At 48.5% G+C, this 25,530-nt stretch overlaps 1 protein-coding gene and 1 long non-coding RNA gene across 2 annotated transcripts in view; both read left to right on the top strand.

Annotated features, from left to right (window-relative positions):
* Positions 1–449: 449 nt before the first annotated feature.
* LOC131278991 (uncharacterized) lies at positions 450–4,919 on the top strand. The gene is made up of 3 exons (XR_009186338.2): positions 450–605; positions 3,716–3,800; positions 4,750–4,919. It is a non-coding gene; the product is annotated as an uncharacterized lncRNA (long non-coding RNA).
* Positions 4,920–5,959: 1,040 nt separating this feature from the next.
* Positions 5,960–25,530, top strand: part of LOC105744277 (anthrax toxin receptor-like) — a 68,111-nt gene continuing 48,540 nt past the window's right edge. The window contains exons 1-2 of the mRNA XM_071215559.1: positions 5,960–6,074; positions 24,916–24,987. The gene's annotated coding sequence lies outside the window, so the exon portion shown is untranslated. The remainder of the gene's footprint in view (positions 6,075–24,915; positions 24,988–25,530) is intronic.

Here is a 25,530-nt window from a genome sequence, read left to right as displayed (position 1 = left end):
CACACGTAGCTGGGATCTCCGTGTATATTTCACAGATGGATCCTCTCTGTTACCTTCCCTCCAAATCGATGTCCAGACACCTCCGGACCAGGAAAAATCCCGAAACAGCCGGTCCCAAAGAGTCTCCGACACCTCCCAGCCAATTCCCCCCAGGAGCTAGTAACCGGGAAGTTCACTCAGCCGCCATCTTGCCTCCCCCTCCTGAAAAGTCCCAATTTATATCTTATAGACCAGTCCTTTCCATTACCTTCCCACCAAATCGATGTCCAGACACTTCCTGCCCTGAAAAAATCCTGAAAAAGCCTGGTCCCGGAGAACCTCCAGCGGTGCCCAGCTGCCTCTTCCCAGGAGAGACGGCAAGGCAAGCTCACTCAGCCACCATCTTGCCGGAAGTCTGAAGTTCTTGCAATGCAGAGTTGTCTGTGCCCCGTGTTGCGCAGTGGACTCTCCAGGCCACTGAAAGCACTGGGGAGGCAGCAGCTTTAAAACCTGGTGGAAGTGCCTGGGCGTCCTCCATGGAGAGGCGGGTCCTGTGTCCCCCCGGCTGACCCCGGCAGGCTCCTGACTTGGGCCAGCAGAGTCCAGGGAAGTGACACATCTGACGGGTGAGGTGACGTCACAAAGGCCAAACCCTTTCTGCCTTGTTCCCTGGAGGCAGAGCTCCTGGAGGCCTGAGCACCTCATAGGCGTCCAGTCCCCCAAAACTTCGGGGCTGGGGGGAGCCAGGTCAGCTGGCAGGCCCTGGGCAGGGTGTCCCTCACAGTCCCAGCTGAGCCCACATCCTGGCCTTCCCCACCCAGGTCCCAGCCCTGGAGGGGAGAAGCCCTGGGATGACCAGTCCCCGCCCCTCGGGGGCTGGTGGCTGCTGGGGTCTTGGTGTCTGAGCCCTGGGTTGTGGAGCTGGGAGCAGCTGTCCCGCGTGAGCCTAGAACCTGTGAGCATGACCCAAGGGCTGCAGCTGCGTGTCCTGAAGGCTGGGGGTCTGTCCCTCAGCCCTGACCCCGGAGCACCCTCATTCCACAGGCCTGGGGCCTCCTGCACAGCCCCCTCCTCAGCCCAGACCCTGCCACCACGGGCAGCTTCAAGGTCAACCCGAGTGACCTTGAGCACTCTGACCTCCCAGGCCACAGGCCGACTCATGCCCCGTCAAGTCCCTGTCCCCCACTCCGGGGTCCTGGCTCCTGGTGACACTCTGCATTTTGTGGACCCCTGGAACCTCTGGCACCCTAAATCAACATCCTACTCTGATCGACCTTGGCTCCGGGGGCTTATTTTTAACCAACCTCCCCCCAGCGTGACGCCTTCTCCCAGGGGCTCCAGGCACCCTCTGCCTCCCCCTCCCCCCCAGCAGCTGGGATCCTAGGCCCTCCCTTCAACAAGACGCTCACACCCCGAGCCCCTGCATGCCGGCTTCGCGCTCCCTCCCTCAGCAAACACTTCAGCCCTGGACGAACCCCATGTCCCCCCAGGAAGCCGCGTGGAGGAGAAAGACCCCAAAGGACCAGCCGGCCCCGCAGGGTGGCCCCACCACCGCCTCCACGAGGCCCAGCGCCACTGGCATCTGACTCCACAGTGTGGGGACGGCTGGTCCCAGGGCCCGAGGCTCCTGGTCTGATAAGGGCTGAGCGCGGGGCTCCCCTCCTCCACGCACAGGGCACTTCCCCGCCCCCGCAGCCAGAGGAGGCGGTGGTCGCTGTGCTAAGCCCGTGCCCCCATCACTGCACCCCCAGCCCAGAGCCAGCTCCAGGCACCAGTGGACTCAGAAGGACCCTGGGCTCAGGGATTCAGACACTGCACTAACCACCTGGAAATTTTTAATTTCCTCTTGAACTTGTGTTTTGTGGTGACATCTGATGGGACAAGGAGCATAAGTTGGGGCTTGGAGGCTTGGCTCTCAGGCTGGTTCCTAATTCTGCCAGACAGGGTCTGCCATCCCCAGGTCCCCAGCCCCATCCGGTCTCCCACTCATTTCTCCCACACAGTGACAGCTGCCACCATCCATCCCCAAGTGGACTGGGCATGGGGCAGGGTGACATGCTGTACTGGGCATGGGGGGCACAGCCCCAGACCTGGCTGGCAGACCACTCTGTGTCTGCCAAGCAAGTCGGTGGGGGAGCCTCTCTCACCCCGATTCTGATGCTGAGCATATCCTGGCCACCGTGTGGGAGGGGTGGGCAGCCACGGGCAAAGGAGAGCCTGGCTGACTTCCGTGCACCTTCCACCAGGGCACGGCACGACGGAGGGTGGAGGCAGAAGGGAAACTCAGGAGCTGGTGGAGTGCACAGGGGGTACAGTCTCAGGGCAGCAGGGCCTCTAAGGAGCCCACTCCCCCAGGGAGTATCCCCAAGCCTGAGGGAACACACATTAAGTAACAACAACAAAAAAAACCCAGAAACACCACACCTTGATGGGCCACTCCTTTCTGCACAGGGCCCAGGAGCTAGGCTGTCAGCTCTGCCCTGGCACCAACCACAGGGCCTCGTAAGTGTCCACCGAATAAAAGAAGGACCACAGTGTCCTTTCCAACACACAGTGCAGAACCGGCCCTGCCTGCAGATGGCCTCTGGGGACACTGAGCCATACTCCAGGGGCTGTGTGCTGCACCCAGGGATGGCTGGGGATGGCCTGGGGATTAAGGCAGGGGCAAGCTGCTCCCACTCCCTCGCCGCCGTGCAGACCCAAGTGGGCTCTGCTATGCCCACTGCTCGGTCCAAAGCCAGTCCCCACGCTGCACCCCCACCCATGCCTTGTGCTGAAGGCCTGAAGGTGCCTCCCGAGGGGTCCTTGGGCAGCACTCTGTGAGGCTGTGTGCTACCCAGGCCTCTCCTGTCCACTCCCAGAAGCGCCCTTCCCAGCTCTGACCCTCAGACCTCAGCACCAGGCTCTGGGGTGAGCAGGACCCCCCCGCCCCTGGAAAAGCAGGCCTGGGGCTTCTTGCCTGGAAACCTTTGTCTACGTCAGTCCTGGCCCTGAAATGCCTAGTTATGTGACCTTGGCATTGTCCTTAACATCTCTGAGCCTCAGTTTCCTCCCCTTTGAGATGGGAGTTAGAATACCTTCATATACCTGATGATTAGAAATCATATGTCCAGTCTGTGGGGGTCTCCACCTGTCACCGGGGATGGCAACTGCCACCTGGAAACGTCAAGACCTGGATGATTCCAAAGAGGGAAGGACTGGGTAGCCTGGGAGTCTTCTCTCCATTTAATACCCCCACCTCCAACGCCATCTATTCCTAAGTTCTTAGGGTTTCCCTACAGGATTCCATTCAGGGGTCCCACAGGGGCCACGGGGCTCTGAAGAGGTGCCCTCCCTGATGGGACCACTGAGAGGAAGACGGTGGTCGGGTCAGGCAGGTGAGAGGCCAGGGGCAGCACTTGGGGGCCCCGGATGGGGCGGCACCAGGCCTGTGTGTCGCGACCCGCTGCATTCGCTTCCCTTTCTCTGGCTAAAGATGTGTTGGTGGCATCTGCCTCCAACAGGGCCCGAACTTCCTTGTGACAATAAGAACAACGTCCCCAGAGCTGAGCGTGTGACTCTGTGCCTTAGAAAATCTGGGCTCCAAAGTTCAGGCCCTGCTCCCAGTTTAGATTCTTCCTCCACTGCCAACCCGAGGCATGTGCCGTGGCTTTAATGAGAGAGATTGGGGGGCGGGGGTGACAACTCAGGCAGCGAAACAGTCCTGGCCTCTTCAACCCACCTTCCAATATCTCAGGGACACCCCCTGGAGAGGCCAGAGGCAACCAGGACCACGGAAAAGACAGGGGCCACCTGGAAAATGAAACGGCCCCATCATCCAGGTAAGTAAAGCCCGGGCTATGTGACCCCAGAGGCAGGGAGGCCCCAAGGGGACTGGGGAGCACCACGGCCAAGCCCGAGCTTCCTCTGGCCCCTCAAGGCCCTTGCCCTCCTGGACAAGGGATGAGCCCACCCCCCGCCGCCCAGCTGCCGCAGGGGCTCCTCCCGTCCCCTCTGCACACAGGACCCATCAGTGGTCCGCGCCCCGGGGCTGCCCGGTGCCACGTGCAAAGCCCACCTGCAGCCCTTCTGCTCTCCCCCATGCCTTCCCTGAGAGCGCCCATGGCTTGCTCGCATCGCCACAGCTTCTCTGTCCTCTCACCCAACACCCGCCATGTTGCATCACCCCGAGGACGGGGTCTGGCTCGCACCCCTTTCCTCCAGTCTGCTTTTCCCGGTATCCGGTCCCTGGGATGCGGCGCATAGTAGGAGCTCCTAAAGGGCTAAGTGGCAGGTGAGGCCAATGGCAGCTGGGCCTCTGGGACCCTGTGTCTTGCGGGTTTCTCATGAAGCAGGGGCCAGCTGGGGGCTGCATGAGGTGGGGAGGGGTCCGCGGAGGCCTGTGACCAGCAGCCCCTTGCAGAGGCTGTCGCCGTGGTCACACATGCCCCCGCCCCCCAAGCCTATGGGAGTGGGAGGTCTGCCAACTCTGCTGTGGGCCTGCATCTGGGGGAGCGGGAGGGGTCCTGGAAGCCCCTGTCTGTCCCGAGGGGCTCTTTCCCAGGGCACAAGGGCCATTTCTCCTGGAGAGAAAGCTCTGCTGGGGCTGGTGCAGACCGAGCCCCAGGAACGGTGGAGACCCAACCCCACCACCGCTCAGCTCCCTTCCAAGGTGTCCCTGGACAGGGCTGGGGGGCGCCCAGCCGCAGCCCAGAGCCAGTGGGTAGGAGGGTCCTCAGCAGCCTCCCACGAGCCCCACCCCACCCTGCCCGGTCACCTTTCCTTCCCCAGGCCCGAGAAGGTCGCCCTTGACGCTGCCCTGCGCCCACCCTGAAATGCCCACAGCGCCTCAGCCTGCACCCTGTGAACTGCAGGCCCCAGGCCAAGAGCCGGATGATTCCTGAAGAACGCCCTCCCTCGGAGCCCGTGGCTGGCCCCGCCTCCCCCACTGCCTGCTGCAGGCCCTCAGCGCCGGCCCCTCCTGCAGGGCCTCGGTTTCACTCTGGAGCTGGTCAGGGGAGGACCGCCTCCTGCGAGCACCCTCTGGGTTCCACTTGCAGCCCCCGCAGGACTGAGAGTAACTGCGGACCACAGAGATGCCTGAGCCCAGCCTCTGCCTCCAGGCTCTGCTCCCAGACCGGGGTGGGGAGAGCGGGCGGGGGGCGAGGGGGTACCAGGTACTCACCCACAAACACCCAGAACCCAGTAACACGCAATCAATAAAAAACGCAGCGATTTTGAGGGTCCTAGTGGCCCTCTGTGAGGGTCTGGGGGAAAAGAGGGCCTGTTTTCCCCCCACCCCCTCCCAGCCCGCAAAGATCCTGTGACTCCCCCTTGCTATTGTGAACTGCCCCGCAGAGCTGCAGGTCACAAAGTGGCCATGTCAACCTCACGGCTGTCATAATAACAGGGCCCCAGGGCGGGGGAAGGGGGTGAGCAGGCAGGTGCAGCCGGTGCCCAGAGCCAGCCGCTGCCCCTCCTGGCGCGCTGCGCGGGTGCGTGGCGAGGACGTGCGGGCCTAGGCCAAAGGCGCGGGCCGGGGCGGAGGCGGAGGCGGCGCCTGGCGGCGGCCCTGGTACCGCCGGGGAGCCCAGGGAGATGGGGAGCTGCGCCCCCCGGGCGCCCGGGCCCGCCCTCTTCTGGCTGCTGCTGCTGCTCCTGCCGCCGCAGCTGCTGAGCTCGGGACACAGACCCCGCCACGTTCGGGGCGGGAGGAGCGCTTTGCAAGAAACGGGAGAGCAAAAGGAAAGCTGCAATTCTGAGTTTGACCTCTACTTCATCCTAGACATGTAAGTGGGCGGCGCCGGGAGCAGGGGCCCGGGAGCCGGCGGCGGGCGGTGGGCGGAGCAGGACCCAGCTCTGCAGCAGGTGCCCCGCGGCCCTTCTCTCGCCTGGCTCCGGGGGGCGCTGCATGCTGTGCTTCCATCAGGCACGACCAGAGAAGGCCCTGGGAACTCCTCGGTTCCGGAGGCAGAAGGATGCTCCAGGCTTTTGTGTCCAAACACTTTTCCTTTTCAGGGGAACAAAGCCACCGTCGTGTTTCTGGAAGGCGTCCGTCCCTCCATCAGGTGGACTGGTCCTTGTCCTACTTCGCCTTAAGCAGGCAGCAAGGGCAGGTGATGGCTAGGAGCTCCCTCCTCACTCACCAGTTGGTAGAAGCTCCCAGTGGAGGCTGTTTTGTTTTGGGCTTTGCAGGTCCCAAAGAAGCTGCCCTGTGGCTTCTTGGGGCATTTTAAGTGTCACTAGTGCTTGGAAAGTCTTCTGCTTTGCTTCTTCTGGTGGCTTTGCTTCCTTCTTCAGTCACTTTCAGGAGCAGCTGGCGTGTCTGCTTGTGGCCTTGGCCCCTGCGCTGTGGCTCACATGCCTCCTGGCCCCTGTGGAGTTGTCCCTGACTGCACTGTTGGACAAAGAAGGAAAGGGAGGTGCAGGGTCAGCCTTGGAGAGATTGTCTTGCTTCTACCTTCAGTTCCTCCTGTTGGGTTGACTGTGAACATTGCGTTCATTGACTAGTAACAGAAGTGCAAGCAATGGTAATTCTGCTGGAGCACTTACAGTTTCACCACCCTGGAATGGAGAGGAGCAAAGGGGGGTGTCCATCCAAGTCTGGGTGGGAGGGGTGAGGCCCCAGGGGTGAGTGAGGGACCCAGGAGCAAGTAATGGAGGCAGATCTTGGAAGAGAATCCCTTCCTCTGCCCAGTGGGGGGACTTCTGACACACCCTGGACAGGTCTCGCCTGGTTGATGGCCCCTTGGAGAGTGGATCAGGGTTGGAGGACAGCTGGGTCTGGAGGGGATGACAGCCTCTCTAGTTCAGTCTTTCCGGAAAGGGCAGTGAGGCCAGAGGGCCCCCCACTGCTGGGCAGCCATCCCACTTCTCTCCCAGGCTCTGCTGTTTGGCCCAGTGGGGGCACAGCCCAGCCTGGGATGGAGGAGGAGCTTGGCACCGGTGGGGTGTGAAATCACATTAACTGAGCACTTACTACATGCTAAGCAACGTACTGGACACTTTAGTCCCCGACAACTGAGGGAGTGCGTTCAATTGCCCTCTTTTAGGATGAACAACTGAGGCTTGGAGGGGCTAAGTGGGTTGGTCGAGGCCAGCTAAACCTAGTTTGCAATAATTCATCAGAAAGTGGAGGATCTTCTCCTATCCTGTCTCCCAAGAAGATGGGGGACTAGAAAGGAGTAAGAATGGATGGCTGAGCGACATTGTCCCCACCACCCTCTCCACACATGACTACTTTGTTCTTTTGGGTTTTTTTTTTTTAATTCTTATTCATTCTACATCCACTGAACAACCCCCACCCCTTCCCATCCCCTGGTAGCCTCCAATCTGCTTCCTGTCTCTACGAATTTGCTATTTGAGGTTTCTCATGTCAGTGTCGTCATATACACTTGTTCTTATGTTCCCTGCTTCTGCCACTCAGTCTAATATGAGTTTTCAAGGTTCATCCATGTTGCAGCAGGTCTCAGAGTGTCATTCTTATTTATGGCTGAAGAATGTTCCATTGTGTGTATGTACCACATTTTGTTTATAAATTCATATGTTGATGGATGCTTGAGTTGTTTCCACCTTTTAGCTATTGTGCTGCTGTGAGCAGTTATACAGGGGTCTGGAGGAGGCCCTGTTTTCATTTTTTAAAAAATTAAATACCGAGGTGTGGAATTGATAGACTGCATGCTCTTTCTATATTTAGGTTGTTGGGGAACCACCACACTGCTTTCCACAGTGGCTATACCCTTTTAATTTCCATCAACAGTGTACTAGAGCCTAATTCCTCCATAGCCTCTCCAACACTTATTTTCCTTAGTAAAAAAATAGCCATCCTTGTTAGTATGAAGTTTTTCTTCTGGTTTTAATTTATATTTCCTACATTGCTTATAATTTTCTTTCCTTGTGATGTTTTTATCAGGCTTTGCTATCAGGGTCATGCTGTCTTCATAGAATGAATTAGGAAGTTTCCCCTCCTCTTGAATTTTTTGGAAGAGTTATAGAAGAATTGATATTAATTCTTCAAATATTTGGCAGAATTCACCAGTAATGCCATCTGCTGGTGGACTTTTCCTTGGAGGAAATTTTTTGATTATTGACTCAGTGTCTGTATTTGTCATAGATTTGTTGAGGTTTTTATTTCTTCTTGGGTCAGTTTAGGTCATTTGTGAGTTTGCAGGAATTTTTCCAAATCTAAATTATATTATTTGTTGGTGTACAATGGTTCATAGCATTCCCTTATAATCCTTTTTATTTCTGTAAGTTCAGTAGTGATAAGACCATTTTTGTTATTTGTTCCTTTTCTCTTTTTTTATTTGTTAGCCTAGTTCACCAACTTTTAATTTTGTTGATTCCCTCAGATGTTTTTCTTTTCTCTCCAATCTAATCTTAATTATTGCTTTCCTTCTGCTAACTTCGGAGTTAATTCGCTATCTTTGTAGTTCTTAAAGATGTGGAGTCAATTGGTTGATGTGCGATCTTTTTCTTTTTTATATAAGGCATTCATAGCTATAGATTTTCCTCTGAGGATTACCTTCATTGTATCACGTAAGTTTTGGCATGTTGGGTTTTTGTTTTCAATCATTCTGAGAATTTATAAGAGAGAGTCTATGTTAGGACACAAGAAAGCCTCAATACATTTCAAAAGATTGAAATCAGACTAATACTAGGTAAATTCTCTCTGAACAATGCAATGAAGCTAGCTCGAAATCAATGAACAGAAGGAAAATTGAACAATTTACAAAATATGTGAAAAAAGCAATGTTGAGCATCCAATAGTTTAAAGATGACTCAAAAGTTAAATTTAAAAACTCTCAATATGAATGAAAACATAAACCCAATATGCCAAAACTTACGTGATACAATGAAGGCAATCCTAAGAGGAAAATTTGTAGCTATGAGTGCCCATGTGCACTTGAGAAAGATGTGTGTTTTGCTGTTGTTGAGTGAAGTGTTCTATATATGCTTGTTAGATCTAGGTGGTTTATGGAGTTGAGTCCTCTATTTCCATGGTGATATTCTGCCTCAATCTTCTACTCAGTACTGTAAGTGGTTATTGAAATTTCCTACTATTATTCTAGAGGTATCTATCTCTCCCCTTAATTCTGTCAATGTTTGCTTCATGTATTTGGGGGCCCTGTTAGGAGCATATATGTTTATAATTGTTACATCTTCTTATCGAATTGATGCTTTTATCAATAAATAATGTCCTTATTTCTCTCTTATAAAAGTTTTTTGAGTTAATGTCTATTTTGTCTTATTTTAGTATAGCTACCTTGGCTCTCTCTGGTTATAATTTGTAATTTGTAGGTTATTTTTTCCCCCTTCTTTTCACTTTCAACCTATATGGTTCTTTAGATCTAAAATGTGTCTCTTGGTGCGCGCGCCCCCACGCGCCAAGCGACACTTACATCCACCTGCCTCCCCACAGGGCTCCGAGGAGGGGCGTCTTTCGCGCCCGCTGCGCCGCGCAGGCGCGCCCCGCCGCGCGCGTCCCGTCTCCTGGCGACCGCCTCTCTCCACTTTTTCCTTGTCCGCTGTGCCTTAACAGAGCGCGCATGCGCCCGGCAGTCCCTCGTCGCGCCTTCCCTCGGCTCTGAAACGCCTGCAGCGCGGTGCGCCCCTGTCCTCCGCGGTCGCGCGCGGTTCTGGACTCGCCTTTAGTCAGGCGGTTCCTCCCCGGCGCTGCTCGTTGGCGCTCGGAGGTTGGCGCGCTCTCCTGCGTTTGGGGGGAGCCCCCCAGGTCTCTGGGTCAGAGCCAGCCTGTCCCAATGAAATAGACACTAGTGTTTTACAGCAGTTCTCGGATGGTCTTGATAGGGTATAAGCCTAGGCATTTCAAAAGAAAACTCACACTTTGAAGAGACACAATTCCTTGTATTTCCAGCAATCAAGTTGAAGAAACGTTTCTCCTACCTACAAAAGTACCTGAAAGCCACGTTGATATTTGTTCACCGGTCCCAATGGGATTTTCTCTTAGTAAATCTGCCCTCAGGTATCTGCTATGCGGATCGATTCAAAAGTGGACGATCACTTCATGCGAGGAACTGAGGAAAGCAGGTTGGAACCAGTGACTCGGTTATTTCAAAACACCAAGAAGATAAGATTAGAAGACACAAACCAAGGAGACTTTACAAGGAGTAAAGAGACTGGCATGGGATCTCTTTCAGCAAAAGCTTGGAGTTCAATGACATATGTTAAAGAAAGTGATGGAATAGAAATGACATGTGGAATGAACTTATCTGAACACATTACAAAGAAGCCAAAATTGCTTTTGATTAAGAGAGGCTATTGAATGAAAACTCAATCTCATTAGGAAAACTTAATCAAATGATGGAAAACTACTGCTTACATTTCACTATGTATGAATCAATTTAGCTTTTTTTTTTTGAGGCTGCATATTCAAAAGACAGTTGCTTTAGGGAGAACGAGCCTTCCAAAATTCAAAACATATTTCTCTGTTATATTCTATCCTTGTAAAAACCGGAGTTTACTAACAATCTTTAAATGGCACCAAAACATACAATGTACTTATAATGCATTTCTTTAACAACTGATAGAAAAAACAGTTCCTAGACAGTTTGATAGCAGTATTTCACACTATTTCTGGGGTACCAGTTTTGCATATTTCCAGTTTGGGAGTTTGCACTAGGGCACTCTAACTGCATTTTTGCATTTCTGTTCTGCAAAAGATCAGTGCAGATAAATTTGTAAATGACTGGTAAATTACGTTATCTTCATAAGCATCTTGTATTTTAAATCTTCCTTTAAAAATGTTTTTTCCCCACATTGAATCCATTTGAGTTAGAAAATAATTGTCCCCAGGTATAATAGTTTATCCTTCAGTTGCTATCATTTTATAACACCAATAATTGCTATCCTTATTAAAATATCTAATAGTGTGAAATAGCAGTATTATCTCCAGCAATGTTAGATGAAATTAAAACTATTTTGGACAAAATAAAAAATAAAAAATAAATAAAATGTGTCTCTTGTAAACAGCATACACTTGGATCTTGCTTCTTGATTCATTTTGCAAATCTGCCTATCTATCGGAGTATTTAATACATTAACACAAGGTAATAACTGAAAAGACAAGACTTACTTTGGACATTTTGCTCTTTGCTTTTTGCATATCATATACCTTTTATATCCTGCCTTTCCTCCATTATTTCCATCCTTTTCATTTTTAAGTTCTATTGCAATGAGCCATTTGGAATGACCTCTCATAAACCTTTCTGTAGCTATTTTTCGTATTTTTGCCTTTGGTTGCCATGGGGATTGTATCTGATATCCTAAGTTTATTACAATTTAGTTTGTATTGATATCAACTTAACTTCAATAGCTAGATATACTCTGTTCCTATATACTCCACTTCCCTCTTTCCATTTGATGTTATTTTGTGAGAATTATGTTTTTAAACAGTATCCTCAATGTATAATGTATTATCCTAAATATCTGTGGTTGTTTTATGCACTTGGGTTTAAGCTATATAAAAAATAAAAGACATTATTTCAAATGAAAAAAGTGGAAAATAATATTAGCGTTTACATTAACTCATGTAGGTATCTATAATGGAGGCCTTTATTTCTTTTTATAGCTTGCAATTAATGTCTTATATTCCCTCCCCTCAATATGTAAGACTCCTTTTAACATTTATTAAAAGGCAGGTCTATTGGTAATGGACTCCCTCAGATATGATTTATCTGAGATATCTTCATTTCTCCCTGATTTTTGAAAGACTGTTTTTCTATTTATCATATTATTGGTTGGCAATATTTTTCTTTTAGCACTTTGAATATGTCATCCCACTAACTACTGGTTTCCATGGTTTCTAAGAAGAAGCCACAACTTAATCTCACTAAGGATCCCTTGTGCATGCTCTATCACTTCTTTCTTGCTATTTTTTTAATTATCTTTTTTTAAAAGATACATAGATCACACAAAATATTACATTAAAAAATATAAGAGGTTCCCATATACCCCAATCCCCCACCCCCATCCCTACTCCTCCCACATCAACAACCTCTTTCATCAGTGTGGCACATTCATTGCATTTGATGCATACATTTTGGAACACTGCTACACATAATGGATTATAGTTTACATTGTAGTTTACGGTCTCTCCCAGTCCATTCAGTGGGTTATGGCAGGATATATCATTTCCTACATCTGTCTGTGCAATATCATTCAGGGCAACTCGAAGTCCTGAAAATGCCCCTGTATCACACCTCTTCTTCCATCTCCCTGCCATCAGCAACTCCTGTGGCCACTGTCTCCACATCAATGATACAGTTTCTTCCATTGCTAGAGTCACAATAATTCTATAGTAGAATACCAGTAAGTCCACTCTAATCCATATTTTATTCCTCCATCCTGAGGACCCTGGGATGGCAATGTCCACTCCACCTCTCAATCAAGAGGGGGCTTAGGTAGTACATGGCTGATGGATGGGATTCTCCTGCTTGCAGTTGTATACTCTCTCGGTTCTCTGGTGTGGTGGTTGACCATACTCACCTCCCTGTTAGCTGACCTGGTTAGTCCAATGAACCAGAAAGTAGGTTTTGCCACTCTGCTGAGGCTCAGGGCCCAGCTGGCACATGAACCATCCAGAGATTCAAGTCTCCTGAGCATACACCAACCCCAGGGCCAACCACAAGTTCAGTAAAAGTGACAGAAGAGGCATGTGTAGAGAGGTCACATCTGAGTCCAACTCCATCACACTCTGGAGCACAAATTCCAAAGTACGGCCCACTGGCAAGGCACTGGACTCGAGCCATCTGCCACAATCGTAGGATCTGGGTGTCTCAGTAGCCCTCAGGAGCACCACTACTTGGGATTGTATCTACTTTAGCTGTCACTGAGATCCTGCTGAGATGTTCATAAAACAACCCCTCTAAAGTCCTCCTGACTCATTTTGAAGTCTCTTAGCCATATAAACACAATCTGAAGGAGTGCTGAGTTCCCATTCCAGGGAACTCTGTCCCACTCCCCAATGGAGAAGCAGCAATCTCTTGCTATTTTTAATATACTCTTTTTGTCTTTGGGCTTTGATGATTTCACTCTAATGTGTCTTGGTGTATATCTCTTTGAGTTTTTCCTGTTTGGAAATCATTGAGCTTCTTAGACTTGTATATTCGTATCTCTCATCAGATATGGGGAGCTGTCAGTCATTTCTCTAATCTTTTCCCCCATTCTCACACTCTTCTCTCTCTGGGACTCCAATGATGAGTCTATTTTCTCCATTGACTTGTCCCACAGGTTGCTCAGGCTCTTTTCATTTTTTCTTTCATCTTTATGCTCTTCAGACAGGATAATTTCAGTTGTCTTATCTTCAAGTTTACTGATCCTTTCTTCTGCATGCATCAATTGGCTGTTGAAGCACTGTCTTGAATTGTTCAATTGAATTAATGTATTTTTATGCTTCAGAATTTCTATTTGGTGCCTCTTTAGAGTTACTATCTCATTATTGAAATGATCACTTTGTTCATATATTGTTTCCCTGAAATCCTTTCATTCTTTCTTGATGATTTCCTTTACTTCATTGATCTGTTTAACTGAGTTATCTATAATCTTTGATTAGTATTTCCAGTAACTGGACTTCCTCTGTTATATTTTTTGTTGAATTCTCTTTTCCTGTGACTGGGTCATACTTTCCTGTCTCCTTGTTTTTTAATTTTTCTTGATAACTGGACATTTTGAGTATTATATTGTGGTCATTCTAGAAACCTAGTTCTTCCACTCCTCAGTCTGCCAGACCAAGAAAAAGAAAAGAAAAGGAGGGGAAAAAAGGAATGGAAAGAGAGAAAAAGAAAAAGAAAAAGAAAAAAAACTACAAAGAAACAAAACAACCCTGTGATGGTTAGGCTAATGTGTCAAGTCGGCTACGTAATGGTGCCCAGTTGTTTGGTCAAGCAAGCACTGGGCTAATTGTAATACAAAGACATTTCATCGACCTTGATCATCAGTAGTTCATTGCATAGATAGATGATTACTACTACAATCAATAAAGGAGATTGAGGTCAGCAATGAGTGATGTCTTATCCAATCAGTTGAAGGCCTTAAAAGGGAAGTGATTTCAGCATTCAGAGAGAGCATTCCCAGCTCTACTTTGGACAGCCACCATCTCCTGGGAACTCACAAGGAGCTTCATTGGAGTCCCTGATTTGCAGCCTGCACTGCAGAATTTGGGCTTTTGAATCCCCACGGTCATGTGAGAGAATTTTATAAAATTTCATACACTATTTACAGATCTCTCCTGTCCATTCTATTTCCCTTGAGAACACTGACTAATACAGCTTGGTGCCAGGCGTGGTTCTTGAGGAACAGAATCTTAAAAATGGGATTTCTAAAGTAGTTCTGGGAGTTTTGCAATTGGCTCTCTACTCTGATTGGATTCAAGGACAATAATGACTCCCTTTCCAATAATCAAGAGGCCACTGACAGTCCATGGCAAGAGTTGGCAATAGAGATATACAAAATATCACCACTGGATTCAGCTATTTCCATGCTTAGAAGAGGCAAGGATCTGGATGAGAGTGTTTTCAACACCGTAACAGAGTTTTGTGGAGTCAAAAGGTACAATGATGTTGGTTGGTCATTCCTAAATACTCTGTATACAGTTACAGAAAAAAAAAAGGAATGATTAAAGCTTCAAATTTGCAACATGATTTGAAAGTTTCTATGCATGCTCTGAAAGAAAACCTTATTTCATGCAGCCACAGACTTGAGATCTCTGAAAACCAGACCCAGAGTCTCATCGTACAAGTGCTGAGTTACAATGGAAACTAAATCTCAACCTCGCAGGGTGTCTGAGGGCAATGATTGGAAAAGAGTGGAATCCTGAGGATTGAGTTGGAGACATATGGGTTGATAATTATGGTAACAGTGGGGACACTGAAACCCTAAATTCTGCTGAGACTTTGCCAGATATATCTGTAATGGTCTGCCCTGTGAAGACCACTAAGTGTCAAGCTTGTATTAGACAGCCTCTAGCCTGTCCCAGGAAGTCCAGACCTCTTCCCAGCCCTGAGGCAAACCAACCAAATTCCAGCCTGCACTACCCAACCTCCACCCTGCCCTGAAGAGTCTGCCATCCAACCCCTGCCTGAAGAAATTAATCCTGTATCACCAGACAAAAATGAAAATGAATGTCCTGAAGTCAACAGCTTGCAAGACATTTCTAATCCTTCTTCTTATCCCCCCCACCACACCTCTTCTCTTCAAGACCTATTAAAAGACTAAAATCAAAACAAGTCTCCAAAGGCAAGGTACAAAGTGTGACCCATGAGGAAGTACGCTATACTCTAAAAGAACTACCTGAGTTTTCCAATTCATATAGACAGAAATCGGGGGAATATGTGTGGGAATGGATATTAAGGATATGGGATAATGGTAGAATGAATATAAAGTTGGATCAGGCTGAATATATTGATATGGGTCCACTAAGCAGAAATTCTGGATTCAATACTGTAGCTTGAGGGGTTCAGAGGGGATCCAACAGTTTATTTGGGTGGTTGGATGAAACATGGACCAAAAGATGGCCTAGGATGTCTAAGGTCAAGATGTCTGATTTACCCTGGTATACTGTAGAAGAGAGAATTCAGAGGCTTCGAGAGATTGGAATGCTAGAATGGATTACCATTTAAGACCTGTCCACCCAGGAAAGTCCAGGACACACCTTTAACCAGGACTGTGAGGAATAAATTTGTAAGAATAATTCATCTTCCCTGAAGAACTCTGTGGCTGCTTTTCTCTTTAACCCAGATATTACTGTGGGAATTGCTGTCATGGAACTAGCATCCTTCGACATTATGGGGATGATTGGATCTCTGCCTGGTGAAAGCCAAGAATCAGCAGTTAATCACCAAAGGCAAGATGGGTGTGGCTACCACAATGAAAGGCAGACTCAAAGCAGCAATCAAAAGAGTCTGAGTCACATAGAGCTGTGGTGTTGGCTAATAGAACATGAAGTATACCTAGAAGTGAAACACATGGGCAGTCTACAAAATTCCTACTTGATCTGTATAAGCAGAAGAGTTCTAGGCCGAGTGAACAAAACCTTAACTTGAACTGCAGATGCAGAGAATCATGGCCCCTAAATCAATTCCCAGACTTTACAGACACAGAGTCCCTTGAGTGAGGAAAAGACCAGGTGCCCTTGGGGAAGGTACACTGGATCTCTGACTTGTGGAATAAGGGCTATTATGATAGAAAAGGCCAAGTGGAATCCACTAGAACTGTCCCTATCTAGCAAAACAGTAAATCAAAAAGCAACACCAGATTCCTGGAGGGATTATAGAGATTGGTGCCACCAGCAAGTATCTGAAGGATTCAGGGGTGGTGATTTCCACCACCTCACCATTCAACACTCCTATTTGGCCTGTGCAGAAAACAGATGGATCTTGGAGGATAACAGTAGATTACCATAAACTTAACCAGGTGGTGCCTCCAATTGCAGCCACTGTCCCAGATATGATATCATTGCTTGCACAAATCAACACATCACCTGGAATCTGATATGCAGCTATTGATCTGGCAAATGCTTTTTTCTCAATTGTCATTAGTAAGGACCACCAGAAACAGTCTCCTTGCAGCTGTCAAGGTCACTAATATACCTTCACTGTCCTGCTCAGGGGTATATCAACTCTCTAGCCCTATGTCATAATATTGTACGTGCGGACCTTGATCATCTCTCCCTCCCACAAGACATCACACTGGTCTATTATATTAACGATATCATGTTGATTGGATCTACTGAGCAGGAAGTAGCAATGAGTCTAGACTTATTGGTAAAGCACTAGCGTGACAGAGGATAGGAGATAAATCCAACAAAAATACAGGGCCCTCCATCTTGGTGAAATTTCTAGGTGTTCAGTGGTGTGGGGCTTGTCAAGATATCCCTTCTAAAGTGAAGGATAAGCTGCTGCATCTTGCCCCTCCTATGACCAAAAAAGAGGCACAATGCTTATTTGATCACTTTTGGATTTTGGAGACAACACATTCCTCTCACCCATTTACCAAGTGGCCAGAAAGGCTGCTAGTTCTGAGTAGGAACCAGAATAAGAGGAGCCTCTGTGACAGGTCCAGGCTGCTGTGCAAGCTGCACAGCCACTTGGGCCATAAGATCCAGCACATCCAATGGTGCTAGAAGTGACAGTGGCAAATATACATGCTGTCTGGAGCCTTTGGCAGGCCCCTATAAGAGAATCACCATGCATCCACTTAGGATTTTGGAGCAAAGCCCTACCATCCTCTACAGATAACTACTTTCCTTTTCAGAAACAACTTTTGGCCTGCTACTGGACTTTAGTAGAGGCTGAATGCTGAATCATAGGCCACCAAGTTTCCATGAGACCTGATTTGCCTATCATGAGCTGGATATTGTCTGACGCATCAAACCATAAAGTTAGACATACACAACAGCACTCCATCATAAAGTGGAAGTAGTATATACAAGATAGGGCTCTAGCAGGTCCTGAAGACACAAGTAAGTTATATGAGGAAGTGGCCCAAATGCCCACAGTCACTCTTTCCATGTTACCTTCTCTTTCTCAGCCCACAACAATGGATTCTTGGGGAGTTCCTTACAATCAGCTGACTGAGGAAGAGAAAACTCAGGCCTGGTTTACAGATGATTCTGCACAATAGGCAGGTGCCACCCAAAAAGCTGCAGTACTGCAGTCCCTTTCTGAGATGTCCCTGAAGGACCACAGTGAGGGTAAATCTTCCCAGTGGGCAGAACTTGGAGCAGTGCACCTGGTTCATTTTGCTTGGAAGAAGAAATGACTGAAGGTGACTTTATACACTGATTCGTGGACTGTTGTCAATGGTTTGGCTGGATAGTCAGAAATTTGAAAGGAATATGATTGGAAAATTGGTGACAAAGAGATCTGGAGAAGAGGTTTGTGGATTGATCTTTCTGAATAGGCAAAAAAACAAAAACAAAAACAAACCAACATGAAAATATTTGTGTCCCATATGAATGCTTACCAGAGGGTGTCTTCAGCAAAGGAAGATTTTAATAATCAAGTGGTTAAAATTACCTGATCTGTGCCTAGCACCCAGCCTCTTTCCCCAGCCACTTTTGTCATTGCCCAATGGACTCATGAACAAGGTGGCCATGGTGGTAGGGATGGAGGTTATGTATGGGCTCAACTACATGGACTTCCTCTCACCAAGGCTGACTTGGCTACAGCCACTGCCGAGTGCTCAGTCTGCCAGCAGCAGAGACCCACACTCAGCCCCTGATATGGCACTATTCCCTGAGGAGATAGGCCTGCTACCTGGTGGCAAGTTGATTATATTGGAGCCCTTCCATCATGGAAGGAGCAGTGATTTGTTCTCACTGGAATAGATACATACTCCAGATATGGCTTTGCTTTCCCTGAACATAATGCTTCCCAAACTACCATGCATGGATTTACTGAATGTCTTATCCACTGTCATGGCATCCCATACAGCATTGCTTTTGATCAAGGAACCCACTTCGCAGAAAATGATGTGGGGGGAATGGACACGTGCTCATGGAATTCACTGGTTTTACCATGGTCCCCATGATCCTGCAGCAGCTGAATTGATAGAACAGTGGAATGACCTTTTGAAGACTCAATCACAGCATCAACCAGGTGGCAATACCTTGCAGGGCTGGGGCAATGTTCTCCAGGAGGCTGTTTATTCTCTGATCACTTTATGGTGCTGTTTCTCCCACAGCCAGGATTCATGGGTCCGGGAATCAAGTCGTGACAGTGGGAGTGGCACTGCCCACTATTAATCCTAGTGATGCACTAGGAAAATTTTTTTGCTTCCTGTCCCTGCAACCTTAATCTTTGCTGGTCTACAGGTCTTAGTTCCAAAAGGAGGAGCGCTTCCACCAGGGAACACAATAATATTTCCACTTAACTGAAAGTTGAGACTGCCACCTAGCCACTTTGGGCTCCTCTGAATCAACAGGCAAAGACGGGAATTACTGTACTGGCTGGGTTGGTTGATCCTGACTATCAAGGGGAAACAGGACTGCACCTAAATAATGGAGGCAGGGTAGACTGCCTGGAAGGGCCTTTAGCATGTCTCTTAGTACTACCATACACTGTGATTAAAGTCAATGGAAAACTGCAACAACGCAATCCAAGCAGGGCTAAAATAGTTCAGAACCTTCAGGAATAAAAGTTCGGGTGATCCCATCAGTAAAAGAACCACAGCCAGTTGAAGTGCTTGCTGAGGGTGAAGGGAACATGGAATGGGTAGTGGAAGAAGGTAGTGAGAAATATGAACTTCAACCATGTGGCCAATTACAGAAATGAGGACTATAATGGTCATGAATCTTTCTTCCTTGTTCTGATATGAATATGATTGTATATGTACATAAAATGAATATGTAAAAGGTTCTCTTTCCTGACCTTTTCCCTCATCATTTGGCATAAGTTATGTTAGTTTCTTGTTATAATATTTAAGGATGTCAAGTTTAAGAGTGAATATTACCCAAGGACTTGCACCTTATTCTGGAGGGAATTAGTATGTTTCTGGTTGTACACAGGGCAATTGAATATTGTTGGTGGAACTATATATGTCTGCCATTGTTTTTATTTAGAGACTTAAGTATGGTTTAAGGTAATGTGTTTGGCTGCCAGGTTAACAAGTGGTGGACTGTGATGGTTAGGCTAATGTGTCAACTCAGCCAGGTAATGATGCCCAGTTGTTTGGTCAAGCAAGCACTGGGCTAATTGTAGTACAATGACATTTCATGGACTCTAATGATCAATAACGTGATTGCATAGATGGCTGATTACATCTACAATCAATAAAGGAGATTGCTGTCAGCCATGAGTAACAATCTTCCCCAGACAGTGGAAGGTCTTAAAAGGGGAAATGATTTAAGTATTCAGAGAGAGAATTCCCAGCTCTACTTTGGACAGCCACCATCTCCTGGGAACTCATCAAGGAGTTTCATTGGAGCCCCTGGTTTTAACCTGCCCTGCAGAATTTGGACTTCTGCATTCTCACAGTTGCATGGGAGAATTTTATAAAATCTCTTTCTATTTACATGTCTCTCCTGTCAGTTCTGTTTTCCTACAGACCACTGACTAATACAAGCCCCCCTCCTAATTAATCTACTCCTTCTCCAAGTCTCTCAGTAGATACCAGTAGGAAACTAGAACCTGCTGTTGCATGAGCTGAAACTAAGCTAATCTGCTTGTTCTTCAGGAATCCACAAGACAAAGAAACAAAAAAGAGAAAGGAACCAATATAAAATAAAGGGGCCCTGTCTCTGTTCATCTCAGTAGATGCTGTTGGAAGACCAGAATCACTACCGGAGAGAGGGCTGAAAATGAGGCTAGCAAGTCCCTTGGAGATACACCAGACCAAGAAACAGAGAGAGAGAGAAAATGAGAGAGAGGAGAGAGGAGAGAGGAGAGAGGAGAGAGGAGAGAGAGAGAAGTAACCAGCCAAAAGAAAAGGAAGGAGAAAAAAGGTGCACTGGCTCTTTATGACCTGATAGATGCTGGTGAGAGGTTAGAGGCTGGTTCTTTTAAGGTGACAAAAACCAAAGCTGGCATATGTGCTGGTCTCTCAAGGATCCCTAGATCAACCTCAAGCACAAACCCGAGCTGTGGAGGATGAGGTTTCCTCTGCCCACTATGGCCACAGCCAGCTGCTCCTGGAATCCTGGCTTTGTTTTTATAGCCACCACCATTTCTGCTAGCAGTGTGTCCGCTGAGGAATGGAGGCTGGTTGGAACTTGCATTTATAAAAGCTGAACTCAGAGTAGGCTTTCCCTTCATCTTTAACACCTGTGGTTATTCTAAGTGTCCAATCTGGTTCCAGGGTTACCATCTAGTTAATTCTATTCTCTTTTTCAAGCTTACTCATTTTACTGGTGGAGAGAGAAATCAGTAAACTATTCTACTTTTTTGCCCCTAATGACTCATCCTTGACTTCTTAAGGGGGGAGAGGCAGCATAAGATTCCCTAGCTACCCTTGGAAGGCAGAGGAAGAGGAGAAGCAACTCAAGTCCCTTGTGCCCCAAGATCAGGCCTCAGGATTGAGGCTGCTCTACAGCCCCCCCCCCATTGTTAGTCTTCTTATTTGCCATTCCAGCTGACCAGGACAGACTGCTACTGAATTCTGCAAATGGAGGGCATGCTGAGGTTGGCCAAGAACAGCCCTTGCATAGGGATATCACAAGCCCCAAGCTTGTTTGTAGCCAAAGAGGGTCAGAGGAGGCTTATGCAGACCACGGTAGACTCCTTAGCCCATGGGCCCTGTGCTCATCCAGGTGGACATGAAAGATGGGATGCCAACTGGATGAAGAAGTGCTTGGAGGGCAATGGCATCCTCCTTTTTGTGGCTGCCTGGATGAGCATGTGGCCAGGGGTGCTATCCACTACTCCAGGAAAGAGGGATTATGACCACTTAGAAGGCAGCCCCAGCACTGGAGATGGAGAGACCTGGCTGACTGGCCCCATGGCATTCAGCAAGTTGCTTCATCTCTCTGCATCACAGAGTCCCCATCAGTAAATACCTGCCTTGCCAGATTGTTCCAAGGATGAAGGTGGTTTGTAGGTAGTTTACCTAGCATGGTGACTGATGCAAAATTGGAGGGTGAATATGGAGCAAACTGTCAGGGAGGCAGAGACACAGACTTTGGGAAACGGGAGGGTCCCCTGAACCAGCCATGACTCCTGGGCTCAGTCCTCCTCCCACATGCCACCAGGAGGCAGGATGTGGGGTTTAGAGTGCCCCTGCTGGAAATTGGACCTGGACTCAGGTCAGGCACACCCAAAGTGCTCTGGGACCTTTTGCCCATGGATTACACAAGTCAGTTCATTTGTTAATTCCTTGACTCACAAATTATTGCTGAACATCTCTTTCAATATAATTCAGTATAACATCTCATCAGTCAATAACTGATTTAGGTAGCAAGGAGAAGGCAGTGTCAAAACCAGAAAAAGTCCCTGTCCTCATCGAGCTTTAATTTTATTGGGAGAAAATAGAAATAAATATATACTAAATACATGAGAAAAATAAACAGTGTGCTAGAGGAGGATATGAGGGGAAAACCAGGAAGACATGGGGGGGGGGAATGCATTCTCAACCAAGAGCTGAGGTGTTCCTCAAGTGCCTAGTGATCTTTGTCTACCCATTGTCATCTAAGAATGTGGCATTAAAATAAGATTGTGGCTCTGTGTGCCAGGAGCCCTTCATAATTTGTGTATTCCATGCTGGACTTTCTCAGGACTTTGGGTTTCCTGTGATACATTCTATGGGCAATGAGTACTTGCTTTCTTCACTGTTCTAGAGCCTAGACACTCCTTCCAAATCATCTCAAACTGGAAACTAGACAAGGTGTGGTGAGCTGTAGACTACTGCTTCTCATATACTTTTTCTAATTATTCTTCTTTAGGAGGTCCTTTTCACACAGGGCAAAAAGAGAAGAGGAATAAAGAGAAGTTAAGTGAACAGTGTTAACATTAGCTAGGAAAAGGAATGGTGTTATACATGGTACTAGGGACTGCCAAGGGTAAAATCTATGTTGTGGGTGGGTTTTCAGAAACTAGTTCTTTGCTATTTCTCAGATACTGGGGTAAGATCCAGGGTGTTTGTGCCTCCTGCAACGGGCAGGACAGGTGCTTTGTGACTGGAGATGGGTTCTTATCCAGGAAGTATAGCAAATGAACTGACCTGCCTGAGCCACACCTTTCTCATCTGCAAAATGAGAGTATTGCTTGGATCCTGGGGTTGGTTTGGAATTGGAAATTGTACATGTAAAGTGCCTGGGACATAAGCACTAGTGACATTAGTGGCAGTCCTGATAGAATTAGAATAATATGTCCTTAGTTTCCTCATTGACTGCTGGCAGTTTTAGATACAGCCTAGAGGAGGCAGTAAGAGGGTGGGGAGGAGACAGTTGCTCTTGGGTGTATGGCAACACATATAAACAGGACATTGAGAATTGTTTTAGTTTCCTCATTGCCAAATCAAATACCATACAATAGGTTGGCTTAAACAATGAATGTTTATTGGCTAATGATTTTGGGGCTGAGAGAAGTCCAAGTCAAGATGATGCTTTCTTCCCAAAGGCTGGTGTTTTGGGACTGGCTGCTTATATCTTAGATCCTGAGCTCCTCTGTCATGATGCAATGCACATGGCAGCCTCTCCTGTCTCCTGCTTCTCTTCTAGGCTCTGTTGACTTCCACCTTCTGGCTGCTCCCTTTATGGCTTTTTCTCTGTGCCCTTACCTATAAAGTCTTCAGTAATAAGATTAGGACCTATACTGGACCACATCCTACCTGAAGCAACCTCATCAAAAGGCACTGTTTGCAAGGGTTCAAACCCAGAGGAACAGATTTAGTTTAAGGAGATTTCAATCTCTGGACTGGCTATGTGCCAGCTGGGCCCTGAGCCTCAGCAGAGTTGCAGCTCCTACCCTCTGGTTTGTTGGACTTGCACAGGTCAGCTAACAGGGAGGGGAAGATGGTCAACCACCACACCAGGGAACTGAGAGTGCCTACAACTCCAAGCAGGAGAATCACATCCATCACCACTGTGGGATCTATGCCCCCCTCGATATAGAGGTGGAGTGAACATCACCATCCCAGGGTCCACAGGATGGAGGAATAAAATATGGATTAGAGAGAACTTACTGGTATTCTACTATAGAATTACTGTGACTAGTAATAGAAGAAACTGTAGCATTGATCTGAAGAAAGTGGCCATGGTATTTACTGAGGGCAGGGAGAGGGAAGAGGAGATGAGATGTGGGGGCATTTTGGGGACTTGGAGTTGTCCTAAGTGATATCTCAGGGACAGATGCTGGACATTATATATACTGCCATAACCCAAGGAATGTTTTTATGGGACACATAGCGCCAAACCACCAGAAGGGTGCATGTGTTCATGGGTATGGTGTTTGCTGGAGGAGAGAGGAGGGGCCTCCAGATGGTTGGGCCCTCTGATGGGTGGCTTAGGAGAGACTTGAGCAGTCACAGATCCAAAGAGAGAGCCCAGAAGGGCACAGGAAGCCTGGGACCACCCCATCTCCATGGCACTATGCAGGTCGACAGATCTGTGGGCTTGCAAAGACCTTGAACCCTGAATAGAAACACAGATGTGAGCAGCTTCCTACCTGGCCAAAAACTTCCTTCAACCTCCTCACTCTCCTTCCAGGCAGTGAATATAACCTGGAGAAGCTTCTCCATTTGCTCAGTGGGAGAAAGAGTCTGAAAGTGGGGGCAGGAGTGGCCTGTGGCTTTCCCTGCTGGGCAGCACCTGAGGCAGCAAGGCAGTTGTCTGGGTCTCCTCCTGCTCACCCCCTGGCATTGACAGCTGGAGAACTTCCGTGCCAGGAGTGCCTGCACTGTGCAGGTGACTAAGAAAGAAGGGAGAGAAGAAGGTCCAATCTGCCCCCCTCCCTTCTGCAACAAGGGTTCCAGAGTGAATGTCTTCTGTAAGGGGGAGGTCGGGGAGAGTCTGAAACCCAAGAATGTGAGTGTCCAGGGCAGCACGTCCGCATCAACCGTGCCGTGACCTGCTGAGCTGGGCTGTGTCCTCCAAGGGACTTTGGATGGGACTGATGCAAAAAAGCAGACACTGGGAATGGCCATTGCCAAGTAGGGGTGGACCCAGGAGAGGAGGACCTTCAGAATCCACTGGGGCTTTGCTGGCCAATCCATCGCCCCCATTCCTGGGCCTCTCGGCCCCACCTAGGGTCCACCCCTCCTTTGGCCTGGGACTGACTTGGGGAAGGCCCAGGTCCAAGAAGCTCCGCTGACTTGGACAAATGGACCAGGGGTCACCCCCTGCCCTGCTCACCAGATGCGCCTTGGTGCCTGAGGGCCGCTGCTCTCCAAGGCTGTGCCAGGGAGGGAAGAGAGTGTTAGAGAAGCTGCTGGACTTGGGGGACACATAGACACTCTGCTTGCCCAACCAGTGCACCTCGTCCCCTGACCTTGCCTTTTTGTTTTCAGGTCGGGCAGTGTGAACAACAACTGGCTGGACATTTACTACTGGGTGGAAGATTTAGTGAAAAAGTTCCAGAAGTACGGCTTCTCCGAGCTGCGGGCCCCTTGGCCTGTGGGAGCTCGGCCCTGGCCAGGCAGAGCACACATCCCTTGGAGCCTCCAGGGGCCTGCACATCCCTCGGGTGGGAGCCCCGAGCCCAGGGCTCTGAACCAGAGCAGAGGACAGATGGACAGATGCAGATGCCAGTGGATGTCCCCTGTGGTGGCCAAGGGGTGGTGCCAAGGGCGGGGGAGCTCAGTAAATCCATCCACGGCCAGGACAGGGAGGTGGTCACCAGCTCCCCAGAGGGGCTAATTGGTGGAGGAGGGAGGAGGGGAGATGGGGGAGGGGAAGGAGGGACAGAGCTGCAAGAATATCACAGTAGAAGGGAGACGCCTTAGGGACGTGAGTGCAGGTCTTGATGTCACTTTCAAGTGTGTGCAGGTGTGTGCAGGTGTGCACAGGTGTGTGCAGTTGTGCACATGCATCTTCTGGGGTGTTGGGCTCTAGGGGTGGGCAGAATGCCATCCTGGCACCTGCTCTTGCGTGAAGCCTCCAAGTCCTTCACTGAATGAAGCTGT

Source organism: Dasypus novemcinctus, chromosome 6 (genome assembly GCF_030445035.2).
Source record: "Dasypus novemcinctus isolate mDasNov1 chromosome 6, mDasNov1.1.hap2, whole genome shotgun sequence".
NCBI lineage: Eukaryota > Metazoa > Chordata > Mammalia > Cingulata > Dasypodidae > Dasypus > Dasypus novemcinctus.
Note: the sequence above shows the minus strand (reverse complement) of the source record. Positions and strands in the feature narration are given on the sequence as shown.